Source organism: Ammospiza caudacuta, chromosome 15 (genome assembly GCF_027887145.1).
Source record: "Ammospiza caudacuta isolate bAmmCau1 chromosome 15, bAmmCau1.pri, whole genome shotgun sequence".
NCBI classification, from domain to species: Eukaryota; Metazoa; Chordata; class Aves; order Passeriformes; family Passerellidae; genus Ammospiza; species Ammospiza caudacuta.
In genome coordinates this window covers 10,246,611-10,261,685 of record NC_080607.1, presented here as the reverse complement: position 1 = coordinate 10,261,685, position 15,075 = coordinate 10,246,611, and the positions used below count along the sequence as shown (strand labels likewise).

General features: G+C 49.4%; 1 long non-coding RNA gene across 1 annotated transcript; it reads right to left on the bottom strand.

The window, feature by feature from the left end:
• Nucleotides 1-253: 253 nt before the first annotated feature.
• Nucleotides 254-3,238, bottom strand: LOC131564503 (uncharacterized). Its single transcript, XR_009275389.1, has 3 exons — nucleotides 3,195-3,238; nucleotides 2,053-2,204; nucleotides 254-668 (listed from the first exon to the last, which is right to left on the bottom strand). It is a non-coding gene; the product is annotated as an uncharacterized LOC131564503 (long non-coding RNA).
• Nucleotides 3,239-15,075: the final 11,837 nt, after the last annotated feature.

Below are 15,075 nucleotides of genomic sequence, written 5' to 3'. Positions count from 1 at the left end.
GCCCTGGGATCCGTTTTGTCCCCAGTGTTCTACAGGGTTATCCTGGAGCCTGCAGGGAGCCCCTGCTCTGCTGTTAGAACCCAAGAGGCAGGGTTATATTTATTTATTTATTTATTTATAGCTTGTTCAAAACACATGAAACCGGAACACCTGTGTGCCCCCATCTGTTGCAAGGAGCTGTATGATTAAAAACCTTCTGATCTCCAAACCTAAAACCTGCAGCACCACCGTCCAGGAGGCTGAACCTCCTTCACTCCCTTCCATGCTGGCATCCCTTGGGACACGGGAGGCGCTGCCAAAGGAGAGGAAGGCTCGTACAGGACACACCACTGTGAAGTGGTCGTGGCCTCAAGCCTGCCAGACTCAGAGAAGCATTTGGACAAAGCTCTCAAGCACTGGGGATTATTGGGGTTGTCCTAGGTGGGAGTTGGACTCGGTGATCCTTGTGCGTCCCTTCCAGCTCGGGGGATTCTGAGTCTAAGCAGCCTTTCCACGGTGGAGGCTGGCAGTGAAGGGGTTAACGCGCTTGGACCCGCTTCCCTGGCGAGGCTGTGCACACCCCATCAAGATAAATGGGGGAAGTTCACACCTCGGAGTGCTGTGGTCTCTCTCCAGGGCTCCCCGGGACCAGTACATCACCGTCGGGTTAATGTAGCCTAGGTGATTGCCTGCGAAAAGAAACAGCTGGAAACTATGTGTTTAAATTAAATCATAAATCACCCAGGATACAAAACCAGTAGAAAAGCCTCCAGTTCTTGATCCTGGTGAATTGTGAGATTGGATTTATCTGTTGCACTGGGGGCCTCACGCTGTGCTCAGGGTGCATGTTTTGGGAGAGGGAGGTGGGTGCTGTTTTCCTGGGCAGCTTTGCAGTCCTGTATCAGGATGCTCCAGCCTGAGTCCCCGCTCTCCTGCAAGGACCAATACAAGACAAGAAACCTCGACATCCAAACCCCTAAACCCTCCACAGCCCTCTTTCCAAGCCTTGCTCTTAGCCTCAGGTGAAGCCATCCACATTGTGTTCCTTCAGTTAATTCTCCTTTATTTTTAACTTGATTATATGATGCATTTCAAGTTTGAAAGCAAAACAACACTGGTAATTAAATATGCTCATATCTTGGTGTTTTTGATTACAATATCAAAAGTTCAGGCCTTAGAGCTTATTTTGGAGTGCAGAAGGAAGAGTACAACACTGCCAACTCATTCAATTTTATTAGCAGTTCCACAGATCCAAGTTCACTTGTTTAGTTTATATAATTTTGTATACATAATTTTGTAAAAAATTTTGTCAGAGGCAGCAGCCAGTTTCTAGTATTTATGTTTTAGGAGGAAAAAAAAAAGACACAAAACCCCTCCATCTGAATATAAAACAAATGCATTTTGCTTATGAAGAGGTTAACAAAGAACCAGTTACCAAACACATTTAAACCCAAAATTCTAATTTTTAAAAGCCTGTAATGATTTTTTTTAGTCTCAGGTCATTAGTAAGAGCTATGGTTTGGATATTTCTATCACTACTGTACATTTTTTCCACAGCCAGAGGCCTGCCTGATGTGCAGGATTCCCAACTGGCGTCATCCTGCAAACCTGCTGTCTCTAGAACCAAGTGACACTGGTACAAAATAGGAACAGTCAGATACACGACTCCCCACTCATTTTTCATTAGTATGACCTGCTCAGAAACACTCATACTTATTATGTACTGTCGGATGCATTGAAACGAAATGATCTCAGTGCTCTGAAAGGAATGCACTTTAATAAACTGCAGCAATTATTCACAGTTTTATATGTAAGGCAAGGGAGCAAATTAAGCAGAACCAGCAGATACAATTGTAAGTGGGAGCTTTCAAAGGTCAGTCTTAATTGCTGAGTTTCACCTGGGATGGGAGAAGCTTGCAGAAGTCCGGGGAAATTACCAGTTAGAAAACAATAGCTGATATCACTTGAACTTCATTATGTCCTCATTTGCCTTGGTTAAGAGAGACAGCAGTGCTAGAGAGGTTGGTGTAATGGGAAGGAGAACATTTGAATCATAATCCAAGGAGCACGTACCTGGATTTCCAGGTAACATTCCCACACACATCTGCTGTGATGGTTTGTGCCTGCTGCATGGCCAATGTGTAACACCAAATGCTGTCGGGCACATCTCTCCATCCCTCTGTGCCTCATTGCCTTCCCGCTCCTAGCAAATAAAAGCGACGCTCCTGCTTGAGGAAACAATGAGAAAAAACCAATGAGAAGCCCACAAACACCACCTTACTTCAGCCTGGCCTCCTCATGTTGCCGTGCAGAGCAGTCAGTGCCCGGTGTTTGGAGATTACCCCACTCGGGGCTCCCTGCAGCAGAGCGTGGGTGCTTTGGGAGCCCCAGAGCACGTGAGAAAAGCCACCCTTGCATAACGTGGCAGGCGTGGGAGGCAATGGGATGGCTCTTTTAGAGCGTTCACATGTTGCAAATATAGCTGAGATAAGGAGCCATTTCGTATAATCTGTGCCCCCCCTGGAATGAATTTCTCATGAATTTAGGCTAGCTGGTTTCACTTTTATCTCCTGTAGTTGATTTCAGCGGCTGTTTCTCACAATGTGACATAATTCTGTGATGCAAATTCCTGACATTGCGAGGAAAAGCATCCAAGCAGTTCTATTCACATCGCAACTGCTATTAAAAAATACCGAGTTAAATTTGGTACCCACAGTTAATAAATGGCTCTCCTTCACAGTACAATGAGATAATATTTCTCCTGTGTCTACTGTTTTCCATCCAAAGGAGAGAAGAATCCCCATTTTGGGAAAGAAACTGCTCACTTGGAGTGTTTCCATTTCTGGAGTTGCGCCATGTGGAGAATGCTGGGCCCAACTCCAGGAGATCCAAGCAGCCTGAACGCATCCAAAATCCACGGGAGCTCTGATACTCGTCACTCCAAGTGCCAGTCCAGACGTATCCCAGAGACTGGCCCTGCTGAACTCGGGAACACTTTAGAAAAGGAGCCTTTAAAGACTTTGCTGGAGTCAGTGACAAGCACTGAAAATTCAGCAGAGACTCTTGGCACAGCTTCCCTGTGACGTGCCAGTTGCCATCGCCCTCCTGTCCCGTGCCAAAAATCTGCTTTTAGCTGGAGGGCTCTGAGACAGCCTAAATTCAGCCTAGCCTGGAAAACTCAGTGAAGAGAGCCCCGCAAAATGTGGGGAACTAACCTTAAGCTGGCTTGTCTTCCAGGCTGGAGAGGAGTCAAACGTGGGTGCATTCCGGCTTGAAAGCTCGAAGGAGGTGTGAATTGCTCACGCCTTAGTCAGGAGGTGACATGTGGCCCCATTAATGGCTTTATTAGCTTTGGTGGCCCCACGCAATTGGGCAGCACTTCCCAGTGAGAAGGAGCTGCAAGAGCTGCTTGATTCTTGCTCTGGCACAGCTTTCTCTTGGTGTCTGTGCTTACTGAACCGCTGCTTTCTCACGGCAGGGATGGCCCCAGGACTGCTTGGTGCACCCAGCTGTCTGGGGGATCCCACCCTGCACCCCTTCAGCACACTCCTTGGACAGCCAGAAAGGCATTGGCAGCTCTTCCCGAGTGCCTCAGCTCTATTCTGCCCCTCTTCCCGAGCTCTGGATAGACCTGATAACCTTTAGTTAGAAAATAAACCAGGGTATTTATACCCTGATACCCTTTAGTTAGAAAATAAACCTGAAGGTCTTTTGTGAGTTGATCCTTGGTAAAGGTGAGATAGACACCAGCCCTGCTTTTGAGGCTGCAAACACCCTACTTTAAGGAGGGTCTTTTGTAGGTTACCCTTGTTTTGGGCTCTCTATGTTTCAACTCATCATGTGGCAGATGAGGCTGTGGTTCCTCCCTGCCAGGAGGTGATGGGGTGAGAAATGCAGGTGTGGGATGCTCTGCTGATCAGGTGAGAGTGACCCAAAGGAGCGGGGGCATTTTCAGGTCTGAGCTAATCAGCCTGATCAATGCTGCCATTACTGAGCAGCTGTTGCTCAAAGTGGGGTTTGTTAAGGTCTCTCGTGTCCCTGGAGCTGGGTTAGCTCTTAGCATCCCCTCCCAGCCCATCAAACCGTGCCTGGGTCCAGCCTGGGTGCAAATCCTTGCATTAATATCAGGATGTGGTGAACCATCGGCAGGGGCAGGAGCAGAACATGTCAGGGTTGTTCATTCAGGGCTGGCAGCCCTCACCCTGGGTGCTAACCATGAATTCCATGTCCCTGCTGGATGCAGTGTCCACAGGCAGCATCACAAACAGCCTGGAGAGGTTTTGGAGGGATGTGTCTAAGCCTAGGGCTGTCCTGCTCAGGCTAAGGCTGCTGGCTCTGAAAATGCAATCTGTACATTAGATAGCCTTACTTAAAAACGTCCATATCACTGGCTTTAAATGTATTTATCATGGTTTTTGCTGGAACATTAATCTTTCCTAAAATAACTTGCAATGTTAGTATTGTAACAGAGCTACGAAAGCCAAAGCATGAACCCTTGATCAGGAAATCCACCAAAACCTCAAGTGGAAATAACTACTTTAATGTAATTTTGTCAAGGAGGAAGTAATGAAGATACTTCATAAGGAAACAATAATCAATCTCAAATAATGAATGAAAATAATGATGAAACTGATTTTTAAAATAATGAGGGTTTTGGCATGCCTTTTTATTTTAAAAGATGGTTGTTATCTTCATTGGAATTTAGATTTTTAAACTCTCTAAACCCTTCTGGAACATTAAGAAATATTTCCATGTCCTGTAGAGCTCTTGATAATATGTGAAATGAATATTGTCAAGGCCAAGGATTTCATACCTCCTTTCAAAAATCCCTTGCCTGGAAATAATGAGACTAGATTTAAAATAATAAATGTAACTTTCTGTTTAAATTCTTCACACTGATGTCTTGAAGGTGCTTTTTATTATCATTTATCAAGTTGAAGTGGAATAGAAACATAGACCTGATCTGCTCAATATAGCTGCACTGATTTAACACAGCAGCAAATCAGTTTAATTAGATCAGTGATTAGACCTTATGTGAGCACTCCTCCATGCTAAGGGAAATTTACACTGCAGTGAATTTCATCTTTGGGGCAGAGAAACAAACTGCTGGCTTAATAATAATAATAACAATAACAATAATAATGACAATAATAATGACAACAACAATGTTTTAACTTTAATACAGACTTTTTCTGGATGAAGCCAGAAAATGGGCAGGTTAGTGGTGAGAAGTTGCAATCACCGCCTGTGTCAAGGTGGTGGGATAAATTTCTTATGGTGGTAACCTCTAAACCCTGTTCAACAACATGTCCTTGTCTGGTTGGGCAAGGTGGAGGAAGGCAAAACTCACAAACCATAACCAGAAAAAGGATTGTCCAGCAGATAGAGTCCTTGGTCTGTACCATCCATGTCTGACTCAACATTTGTGTCAAAGGAGACAGAGATATCCAGGCAAAAATCATTACTGCTTTAGAGAGCCCAGATGCTGTGGAAACAGCTCAGAGATGTGATAACCAGCTGAGTACCATCTAAAATGATGTTTAACCTAATCTAAGGTCTCTGTCCAATGCTGAGGAGGATGCTTATCTTTGCTACTGTTCCCAGAGCAACAGGAGCTCTGTGCAAGCAGCCCCTGGTGCTTGGAGAAGGGGCTGGAGCTGGCCTGGGCACACACACAGGCATCTGGCAGCAGGATCAGCCCTTCTCAAGACAGGGAGCTTTTCTTAGTGTGTCTGAGGGTTTCTTGCATGCAGCCCCAAGACACCCTGGCAGCAGGATGTGACACAGACAGCAGATGACTTCCTAAGGCTTTTATCAGGGTAGTGCACCTCTGAATTCATCATGGAGATATGTGAGTATTAACTTCACGTAATAAAGCAAGGGTGTGCAGAAGCAATTATAAGGAGAGGCTTAGCTAGCTCTGTGTGGTTTGAAATATGGGCTTAAATATCTAGGGTTGGTATAAACAGTGTGTTTGTAGGAAAGCAGCCTGGTGGCAAAGCAAAGCATAGCTTGTATCACAGCCCAGCCACGTGGATGTGAAGAAGCCTTAAAAAATAAATAAAAATAACAAGGATCCCATGGGAAAGTGTCACTTCAGAGCCTGGAGCTGGAGTGGGAAGACAGCAATAGTGGTTTTGTCTAGCTCTTGGTCTCCCTGAGTTCCTGCTGCTGTGGACAGGGGCACACATATCCCTGCAGGCACTCAGCAGAGGCTCCAGGAGCCCATTGCAGCCAGGCTCTGTGGCTCCAAGGGGAGCAGGGACATGGTGGGGGAGACGCTCTGGTTGCTGCTGCTCCCCTTTCCCTTTCTAAGATCCTCCAGATGCAGCAGAAGGAAGAGAGTTGGAGATGGGGCTGTACAGCCATGTAATGCCACAGAGCAGCAATTTCCATTCATTCTGCCCGTGAAGACCACAGCCCCTGCAGTGCTGGGAACTGTTTTTTGATGATCATACTTAGAGCAATCAAGATGCAGAAGAAATAAATGCAAATACACTGGGCCAGCTGCTGGCACAACACTGAGCCAAAGCCACTCTAAAAGCAGCAAGAAAGGTTTGTTATGGTTCACTGAGCTCCAAGAAGGGTCCCAAGACATGCAGAGGGGAGGGGACACATGACACCAAAGCAGCTACTCACTTCCAGCGTGGTCTGGAAGCACAGGGTGAAATCCTGGCTTCTGGGAAGCTGTGGGTGCTGAGCATCAACACCAGCAGAAAACATTTGAGGTGTAAGAGAGCTCAGAGTGACAGCATCCTGATGAGCCCTGACCTGGCTCAGAGAGGAGCTGGAAGGGTTTTCCCAGGAGCATGGGCAGAGCTCTTGGGCACACAAGGTGTTGGGCAGGTGACCAAGCTGTCACTGTCAGGTTTACACGGTGTGCCTCCAGCGTGTGGAGCTGCCGAGCGCTTTGCATGGAGCGTGTTGAAACCAGCCATCCTTCATCTGTGCTGTGTTAGCTGCTGGTAAAAACACAAAGTGTGAGTGTGGCAGTGCACAGGGGCTGCAGGCCAGCCTGCCTGCCCGAGGTGCCAGTGTGATCCCAGTGGGGATGCCTCTCTCCCAGGAAAGCCCTTGGATGGTTGGAGTTTGCAGCCCAGAGTAGCAGAGGGAAGCAGCACCAGCACAGCCCGTGCTGCTGTGCCAGGGGGTGAGGGCTCAGGAGCTGTTTCCCATGCAGTGGTGCCAGCTGGCAACCTGGCACAGGCAGCTCACGAGTTGTAATCCGAAATAGTCCCCAACGAGTGGGCATAGGGCCAGGCTGGGGCTGGGAGGGGAGCGTGGCACTGTGCCCTCTGTGGGGTGCAGGCTGTGCACCCCAAAGCTCTGCCATCCCCATCCTGTGCTGCTCCTGATGGCAGAAATCCCTCTGTGCCTCCTCCCTGCAGTGAGACACCCCCGCTGTCACCAGAGCAGGGCACTCATTCATAAATCCAGCCCTGCCTGGGATGGAGCAGGGAACAGGGAGTGCTTTGTTGGGATGGAGCTGGCATGGAGAGCGTGTGTGCATGGATGGAGCTGGGGGAACAGGATGGGTGGCTTTGCGGTGGAAAGCTCATGGGCACTGCTGCCTGCACTGCTCGTGCCATGGCTCAGCCCACCCAGCAGCACCCTGAGCCCCTGCTGGGGTCAGCACATCCCAAACCTGCTCTGTTCATCCCAGAACAGGCCTGGGAAGGGCTCACAGCATGGAAAACCCCCTTGTGCCAGCACACAGGACAAGCCCCAGAGACTGCAGGCTCTTCTGCCTGCTTGAGGGTGCTCCTCAGGGCCTCAGTTTCCCCAGATGTAAAATGGAAAGGGTGATGCTGTCTCCTTGAAGGGCTTCAGAGGGAAAATCCTGCAGGAAAAGCTAGCAAGGACAGGAGCTGCTATCAGCGTCCTGAGGGAGGATGGGGATGGGTGCTGAGCAAGGTGAGGGGTCCCAGCTGGCAGAGAGTGGCAGCCCTGAGCTTGGCAGCAACTCATGGGTGCTAGGCAGACAGTGGGGTGAGTGCTGCCAGTGGCCACAGCCATCAGCAGTGCCCATAATGCCTGCCAGGATCTAATCCCCATCACCCACAGTGCTGTGACACCTGCAAGGTGTGAGTGGAGTGACTGGGGCCGTACAGCTCCTGAGTGCAGCACTTAACCCAGGCATCATCCCCTTCCTCACTGAGATGGACCAGGTAATTTCATCAAGGATGGACTCTGGGATCTTCCCAAGCCCCACATCACCATTGTATTCTGCCTCTCTGCCTCACCCTGCTCTGCTCACACCTCTCCAGCAGCCCTGGACTTACTCCTGATTTACACCTCACCTGGCCTCATTTTTTTTTTCTCCTTCATACCAAATTGCTGGCGTGTGTCTGAGATCCAATTATTTTCATGACCATTATAAAAACTAATAAACTTCAGCAAAGCCTCTGGAAGCCCCATTGCTGTGTGCTGTGTTTGTGCATCTGTATGGTCACCAGGGCAGGGAGCATTAGGGCTGTCAGCACATCCAGGCCCATACAGGCACCCCTGGGGCACTCAGACGTGGTCACGGTGCTTAGGGCTGTGTACTGCAACTGCCTGGTAGGTAACTTAATATAATGAACTTGATCAGCACCAACCCAAATTGCTGTGAGCAAGGGAATAGCGGGAAAAGGCTCTGGGAAGGGTTTTCTGCTTCAGCCAGAGAAGAATTACTGCTGGCCCCTGAGCATAAACCCACATCTGTGGGTGAGAAGGTGCTTTTGCCCTTTCTGTTCAGTCTACCCTGTCTCATGTACCAGTGTCAGTGTCACTCTGTCCCATCACATCCCTGTCCTGAGGCAGGGATGGGGACGTGGCCCTGCGAGCAGCTGATGGTCACAGCCACTGGCAAAGGCAGGAGATGCCCCAAATACAAGTGCAGTGGGTTGGAAATCTCCTCAGCCCTCAGCTCCATGACCTCTGGGGCCTGCAATCTCTGATTAGCATGGGCTTTGTGCTGCAAGGGGCCTTGCTGGGTCCTAGTGCTGCTGCCCAGAGGAGGCCCCCAAGCCTGGCTGTGTCCCCCTGCCATGGGGTAAGTGCTGTCCCCAAGCCTGGCTGTGTCCCCCTGCCATGGGGTAAGTGCTGCCCCCGAGCCTGGTTCTGTCCCCATGCCATGGGGTAAGTGCTGTCCCCAAGCCTGAGTGTGTCCCCCTGCCATGGGGTAAGTGCTGTCCCCAAGCCTGGCTGTGTCCCCCTGCCATGGGGTAAGTGCTGTCCCCAAGCCTGGCTGTGTCCCCATGCCATGGGGTAAGTGCTGCCCCCAAGCCTGGCTGTGTCCCCATGCCATGGGGTAAGTGCTGTCCCCAAGCCTGGCTGTGTCCCCCTGCCATGGGGTAAGTGCTGTCCCCAAGCCTGGCTGTGTCCCCCTGCCATGGGGTAAGTGCTGTCCCCAAGCCTGGCTGTGTCCCCATGCCATGGGGTAAGTGCTGTCCTTCCATCCCTGCTGGAGCAGCTCCTTCTTGCCATGGTGGCACCCCGAGCTGGCTCAGCCACCAGTGATGTGCACTCACAGGTCCTGCCCTCCATCCTCCACCCACCCATGCATATCCCGTGGTGGCACTGCACACTAGAAAGGGAATTTTCAGAGCCACATCTTGGAGTGGGCAGCTCAGATTTGTTTCTGAATTACTGTGCATGGCTTCCTCTGCTGAATTGGGGAGGGGGGCTGTGGGAGGGGTGGTGGCTCTGGAAAGTAGAAATCTAAGGGTTTTATTACACTGGTGAGGCTGTCTGTCCTCTAATTGCCCTGATCATCCCTTCCTGCCTCATGTCGAGGTAAATGAGAGGAAAAGTCCCAGGACAAGGCTGGAAGACTTCATGGATGGGCTGTGGGTGGGGGCACAAGGCTGAGCTGCACCGCCGTCTCTCCCTTGATGCATTAACTCCTTTTGTGCTGCTCTCTGCTGCACCCTTCTGTGGCAGGTTTGCAGGTCTGATCTGCCCTGTTGGCAGCTCCATCAGCAGCCTTGAGAACCAGGAATGAGGAGCAACAGCAAAGCATTAATGTGTCTCTGGTCTCTCCTGATAATTAGAGCCCTGCAGATGAGCAGGTTTGAGTCGTCCCATGTGTGCCTGCTGAAATCTTCCACCACTTGCCAGCAGGAGAGGAGCCTGCCTTGTCGGTGCTTGCAGCTGACAGCACCTGCTTGGATTTTCACGTTTTCAGACTGGTCATTTTTAGAATTCAAAAGTTGCAGAGCTGCAGCCTATTTAATTTTTTTACGTTTCATTCATCTTGGCAACTGAAAATAGCCCGAGCAGTTTCAGATCCTTTTTTTGTTCTTCTTTGTTTTTGAAAATCATCAGTTTCATTCTCAGACGATCTCTTTGTTGCAAAAAAAAAAAAAAAAAAAAAAAAAAAAAAAGTGTCTTCAGATAAAGAGATTTATTGTGGGTGTTGGTTTAAAAGCTACTAGTAGAATGGCCCAAATAAGTGCCACCTCCATGTCCTCTGTGACCATAAATCCTGACCATAAATTCTTGCCAGATTCTCCCACTGGCAGCCAAACTGATTCTGAGTGATCAATGTCAAAGGCTTTGTTTTTACAATTCAGAAATGGATTAGATGTTGTGCTTCTGAATTTCCAGAATACAGGACCAGGGTGTGGGGCTGTGCATGTTTGGGGTTACCTTGTGCATGGGATGAAGGCAGCCCTGTGGCTCTGGGCTCACACAAACCCAAACCTCTGCACCCCAGTCCCCCCCCTCTGCCCAAGACACACAAAGTATCTAACTAAAAATGAAAACTGAGTGATTAAAATGTGTTATCCATGTGCATTTGTGCAAAGGCCACAAAACACAGCAGCAAATGCTCAGCATTGTGATATAAGGGAAGGGAAGGGAAGGGAAGGGAAGGGAAGGGAAGGGAAGGGAAGGGAAGGGAAGGGAAGGGAAGGGAAGGGAAGGGAAGGGAAGGGAAGGGAAGGGAAGGGAAGGGAAGGGAAGGGAAGGGAAGGGAAGGGAAGGGAGCTGTGTCATTGCAGGAAGAGTGAAGGGATGCCATTGGATATTGGAGGTGAACATCCAAACTGCAAGAAATCTTTCTTGCTGGCCCCACTCCACAAAGCATTTCCCATCCCAGGGCTGGAGTGCATCAAGCCTGGAAAGCCAAAGCCCCCAGTGCCCAGCCAGGGCTCAGGGCCTCACTGCAGGGCTCTGCTGAGCTCTCAGGCTGCTGGGTTAGTTATCAGTCACACCATCCAGAGCTGCTGTCACCCTTCACTTTGCATGCCGGAGATGGGATCAACACCTGGCAAGTGCCACCATGAGACTGGTCAGCCCCAGCTCCTCACCCCATTCCTCAGCTCGTGGCTGAGTCCTTGTCCACTTGGGCTTGGGGAATGAAAATAAACAGAGTCACAGCTCTGCTGCCAGCCAGGCAGAGGGGATGGCTTCAAGCCTTCCTTTGGATTGGTTACAGCAGCAACAAAGTTATAGCAGGAACTGATATTTTTATTCTTTTCATTTGCATTTGAAATGTCACTCTGGGGACTTCACTATTATTGTTACTGCAAATGCTGCCTTGATTTTTCCAGTCCTGACCGTGCTGCACACACAGACACTGGGACTGATGTCCTGCCCTGCAGAGACCAGCCATCCAAATTTCACTGCCAGGCAGAAATTAATTGGAGTAGGAGGTGAGCAGAAATTAAATGGGGTGGGAGAGAAGCATACACTCTTCACCTGAGGAGCATGTTACAGATCTGCTTCTGCAATCATATTCACTTTGGCTAACTGATAAAATCAGCTTGGCAACAATAAAGTTCCTCCTGAGCGTTGTGATTTATTTGTGATTAATTCCTTCATAGCCCAGAGCAGAAGTTTTTATTTTAAAGATATCCTTGTTGCTTGTGATTTTGGAGTGACACCCATGGGAGGGTGGCCATGGCTGGGACTCTCTTTAGGTGCTCTACAAACTCAGGAGCTGTATTGCAGCTGTACCCCAGAGGAGCTGAATAAGAAGCTAAATACTGTTTTTTTTCTAGGAAACCTCACCAGACCCCTTCACCCAAACCCCTTATTGCAGCAGCAAGAGGGTCCTGTGAGCAATGTGTGTGGCCAGGGTAGGTGCAGTTGTTGCACATGAAAGGAGCCTGGGTCCTGGAAATGAACCCTTGGATTTTTTCCCAGCCCAATGTGCTCGTAGGAGAATAACAAACAGAAGATCACAGGGGGCTTTCCCAGGTCATGCACCATCTGGTCTCTCATTCTTGGCTCCAGCAGGGCTGAAGGGCTCGTCCCAGCCCACCACCACTGCTGGAAATGGTTAGCATGTGTGAGGGCTCCTGGCAGCCCCCAGTGCTGGCCAGGGAGAGCAGGGCTTTGGGAGGAGACTGAGGTGAGCTGGCCTCCTCTGACCCTCCCGGGCACACCAGCAATATTGGGTGCTCAGATCTGTGCTCAGCTCACCAAACTGAGCTGGAGCCCATCTCCCTGTCCCAGGTGATGCTGTGATGTGAAGCACTTGTGGTGGTGAGGCAGTGAGAAGAAAAGAACCTGCTGCTCTCCATGGCTGTGCCCAGGATCTGCCCTCTTTGCCCCCCTTTCCAAGTGCCATCTCCAGGTGCTCTGCATCCCCCTGGTGGTGGCTGGTGCCATCTGTGTCACCCTGCCAGCAGGGTTGTCCTCTCCTGGGCAAATCCTCTTGGCTCCCTCAGGCTCTGGTGAGGCTGGAACTCTCTCAGCTGTGCTGTGACAATCAACAGAGACCTGCTGCCAAAAGGGGCTGGGATCTGCACTGGTGCTTTTGTTTCAGATGTTCACATTCTTTTCTCCTAGAAAACACTCCAGTTCTTCCTCCTCAGCAGGGGAAAAAAAAGAGAAAAAGGCTGCAGGGAAGGATGTGGAACATGCTAATAACTGCAGCCGCCTCTGGGGGCACATATCAGTGTTCCCACGATGTTCCCATGGAGATGACCCAATCCTCCTTCTCTTCCAGAGCTCTTGAACCTGCTGCACAGGCAGGCAAAGTTTGTTAAAACCAAATCTCTGAACATCCAGCTTGCAAAAATCCTTTTGGGAAGGGAGATGTAGGGACTGGAGTGCAGCAGGGCCACCCTCTGCTTCACCCCAGGGAGGAAAGCAGTGAAAGGAGTTCAGCCCCTTGGAAGGAAGGGGAAGATCAAAGGGAACACCTGTCTGCTGCCTGAGGTGACCCAGGGGAGTCACAGGGTGACCAGCCCATGTTTACCCCATGGGATGTTCTGCCTGCCCACCTGCTTCCCTGCAGGCTCTGGAGGGACAGGGAATGATGCTGGAGGGCTGCTACTCCAGCCTGGGGGAAAACAGCCTGCAAAAGCCATGGCTGCATCTGCTGAGGGGCTGATAACTGGGACCAGCTCTGCTCGTGGCTAGGATGGGCCTTGTTTTAGCTGATAAGGACAGAACATGGGAGGGATGACAGAAGAATATAGCTGCTGGACCTTTACTCAATGAATTCTTCACTTTTCAAGTTACTTTGGAAAACTTTGGGGCCAAAAAAGGCCTGGAATACACTAGCACAGATTCCCAGTGATTGCAATGTGCAGCTGGAATTGCAGTGTAAGAAGACTCTCTTTTTTAAACATGACCAACTGGCCTATTGCTTCCCAATTTCTGCTGGATACTCCCTATCACTGATAAAAGTTTTAGAACCCCATAACCCACATAAGCTGCAGCTCTTACACAACCCAGGGACCCTGAGAGCAGAAATGGACCAAATTCCTGGATGAGCCAGGTCAGATCTGACCAATTCACAGTGACAAATTTGATGATCATATCCTGCATCAAGGCAGAACCCGTCAGTGCCAATGTGACAATCCCATGGAGATAATACAGCCACGGGCACCCAAATGAGCTCTGGAGCACTTTCAAGCACAGCTGAGTGAGGAGCTGGGCAGGGAGCAGAGTGTGGACACCATGGCAAAGGCTCTTTGGGTCTATCTGTGGGACCTGACATCTCCAAGGGGCAGATCTGCCATGGCTTTCCCATGGGAGCCTCTTCTCACATTTTTTGCACTGTGCCCCCTGCTTTGATCTTTGCCTTCTCCCCTAAATCTGCCAGCTGCTGACCCTGCCATAACTCCCCAGGCTGAAACCTTCCTGGGCTTTAGGAAAAAAAAAAATACACCCTCTTTATCACCCCAGACCCCTGACAACACCCTCATTCTCCTTAAGTGTGTGCTAAATATGCTATATAAAAATAAAATGTATCTTTTCTGATGACACGGAATCCTAGTCTTAAAATGTAATTTATGAGGAAGGCAGAAATCACCAATTGCCAGCATTGCTTCTGCTAACTCATGAGAAAAGGGCTTTGTTCTGAAGTCTTGCCTGTGATTATTATTATGAAAACCTCACCAAGTTTACCCAAACTCCCTTGCAGACATCCCTGGAGTCGCTGTATCACAGAGGGCACTGCCAGCTTCCCCACAGTGTTTGGTAAATTGGGGTTTGGGCCACAAGTGGGCTGAGTTTGGCTGTTTCCCCTTTTCTCCCACAGTTTTACTCCAAACCCACCCAAAGTTCAGGTGTTGGAATCCAAAGTCAGCATGGACAAGGCACATTTAGCAGGATATTTTCACGTGCTTCTCCCCCCACCCCAGCAAAGAGCCCAGGGATGAGTGTTAAGAGAGGGTGAGATTTAGCTTTAAAAATAAAGAATTTTTATCATGTAAGAGGATATTCACAGAGTTTAATGAATCAGGTATTGAAATCTGATAGGAGGGGCTCTGAACACCTGATACTTGTTTTTTCCTTTGAAAACCATCACCCTACTGAAGCCATCTGTTCCAGCATTAACAAAACCCCCAGCCCCATGCCATGAGCACCATAATTCTGTGTATGTTTGTCCAAAATCCCCTGCTGGGGTGTCCTGGATGGGGTCAGGATGTGGTGGGGTACAGCAGAGGCCGTGTGTGGGAATTTGCAGGCAGCATGGGAAGAGACGAGGATCTGACTCCATGTTTCAGAAGGCTGATTTATTATTGTATGATATATATTATATTAAAACTATACTGAAATAATAGAAGAAAGGATTTATTCTAGCAAGGAATAGAAAGGAATGGAATGATGATGAAATCTTGTGACTGACCAGAGAGTCTGAGCCAGCTGACT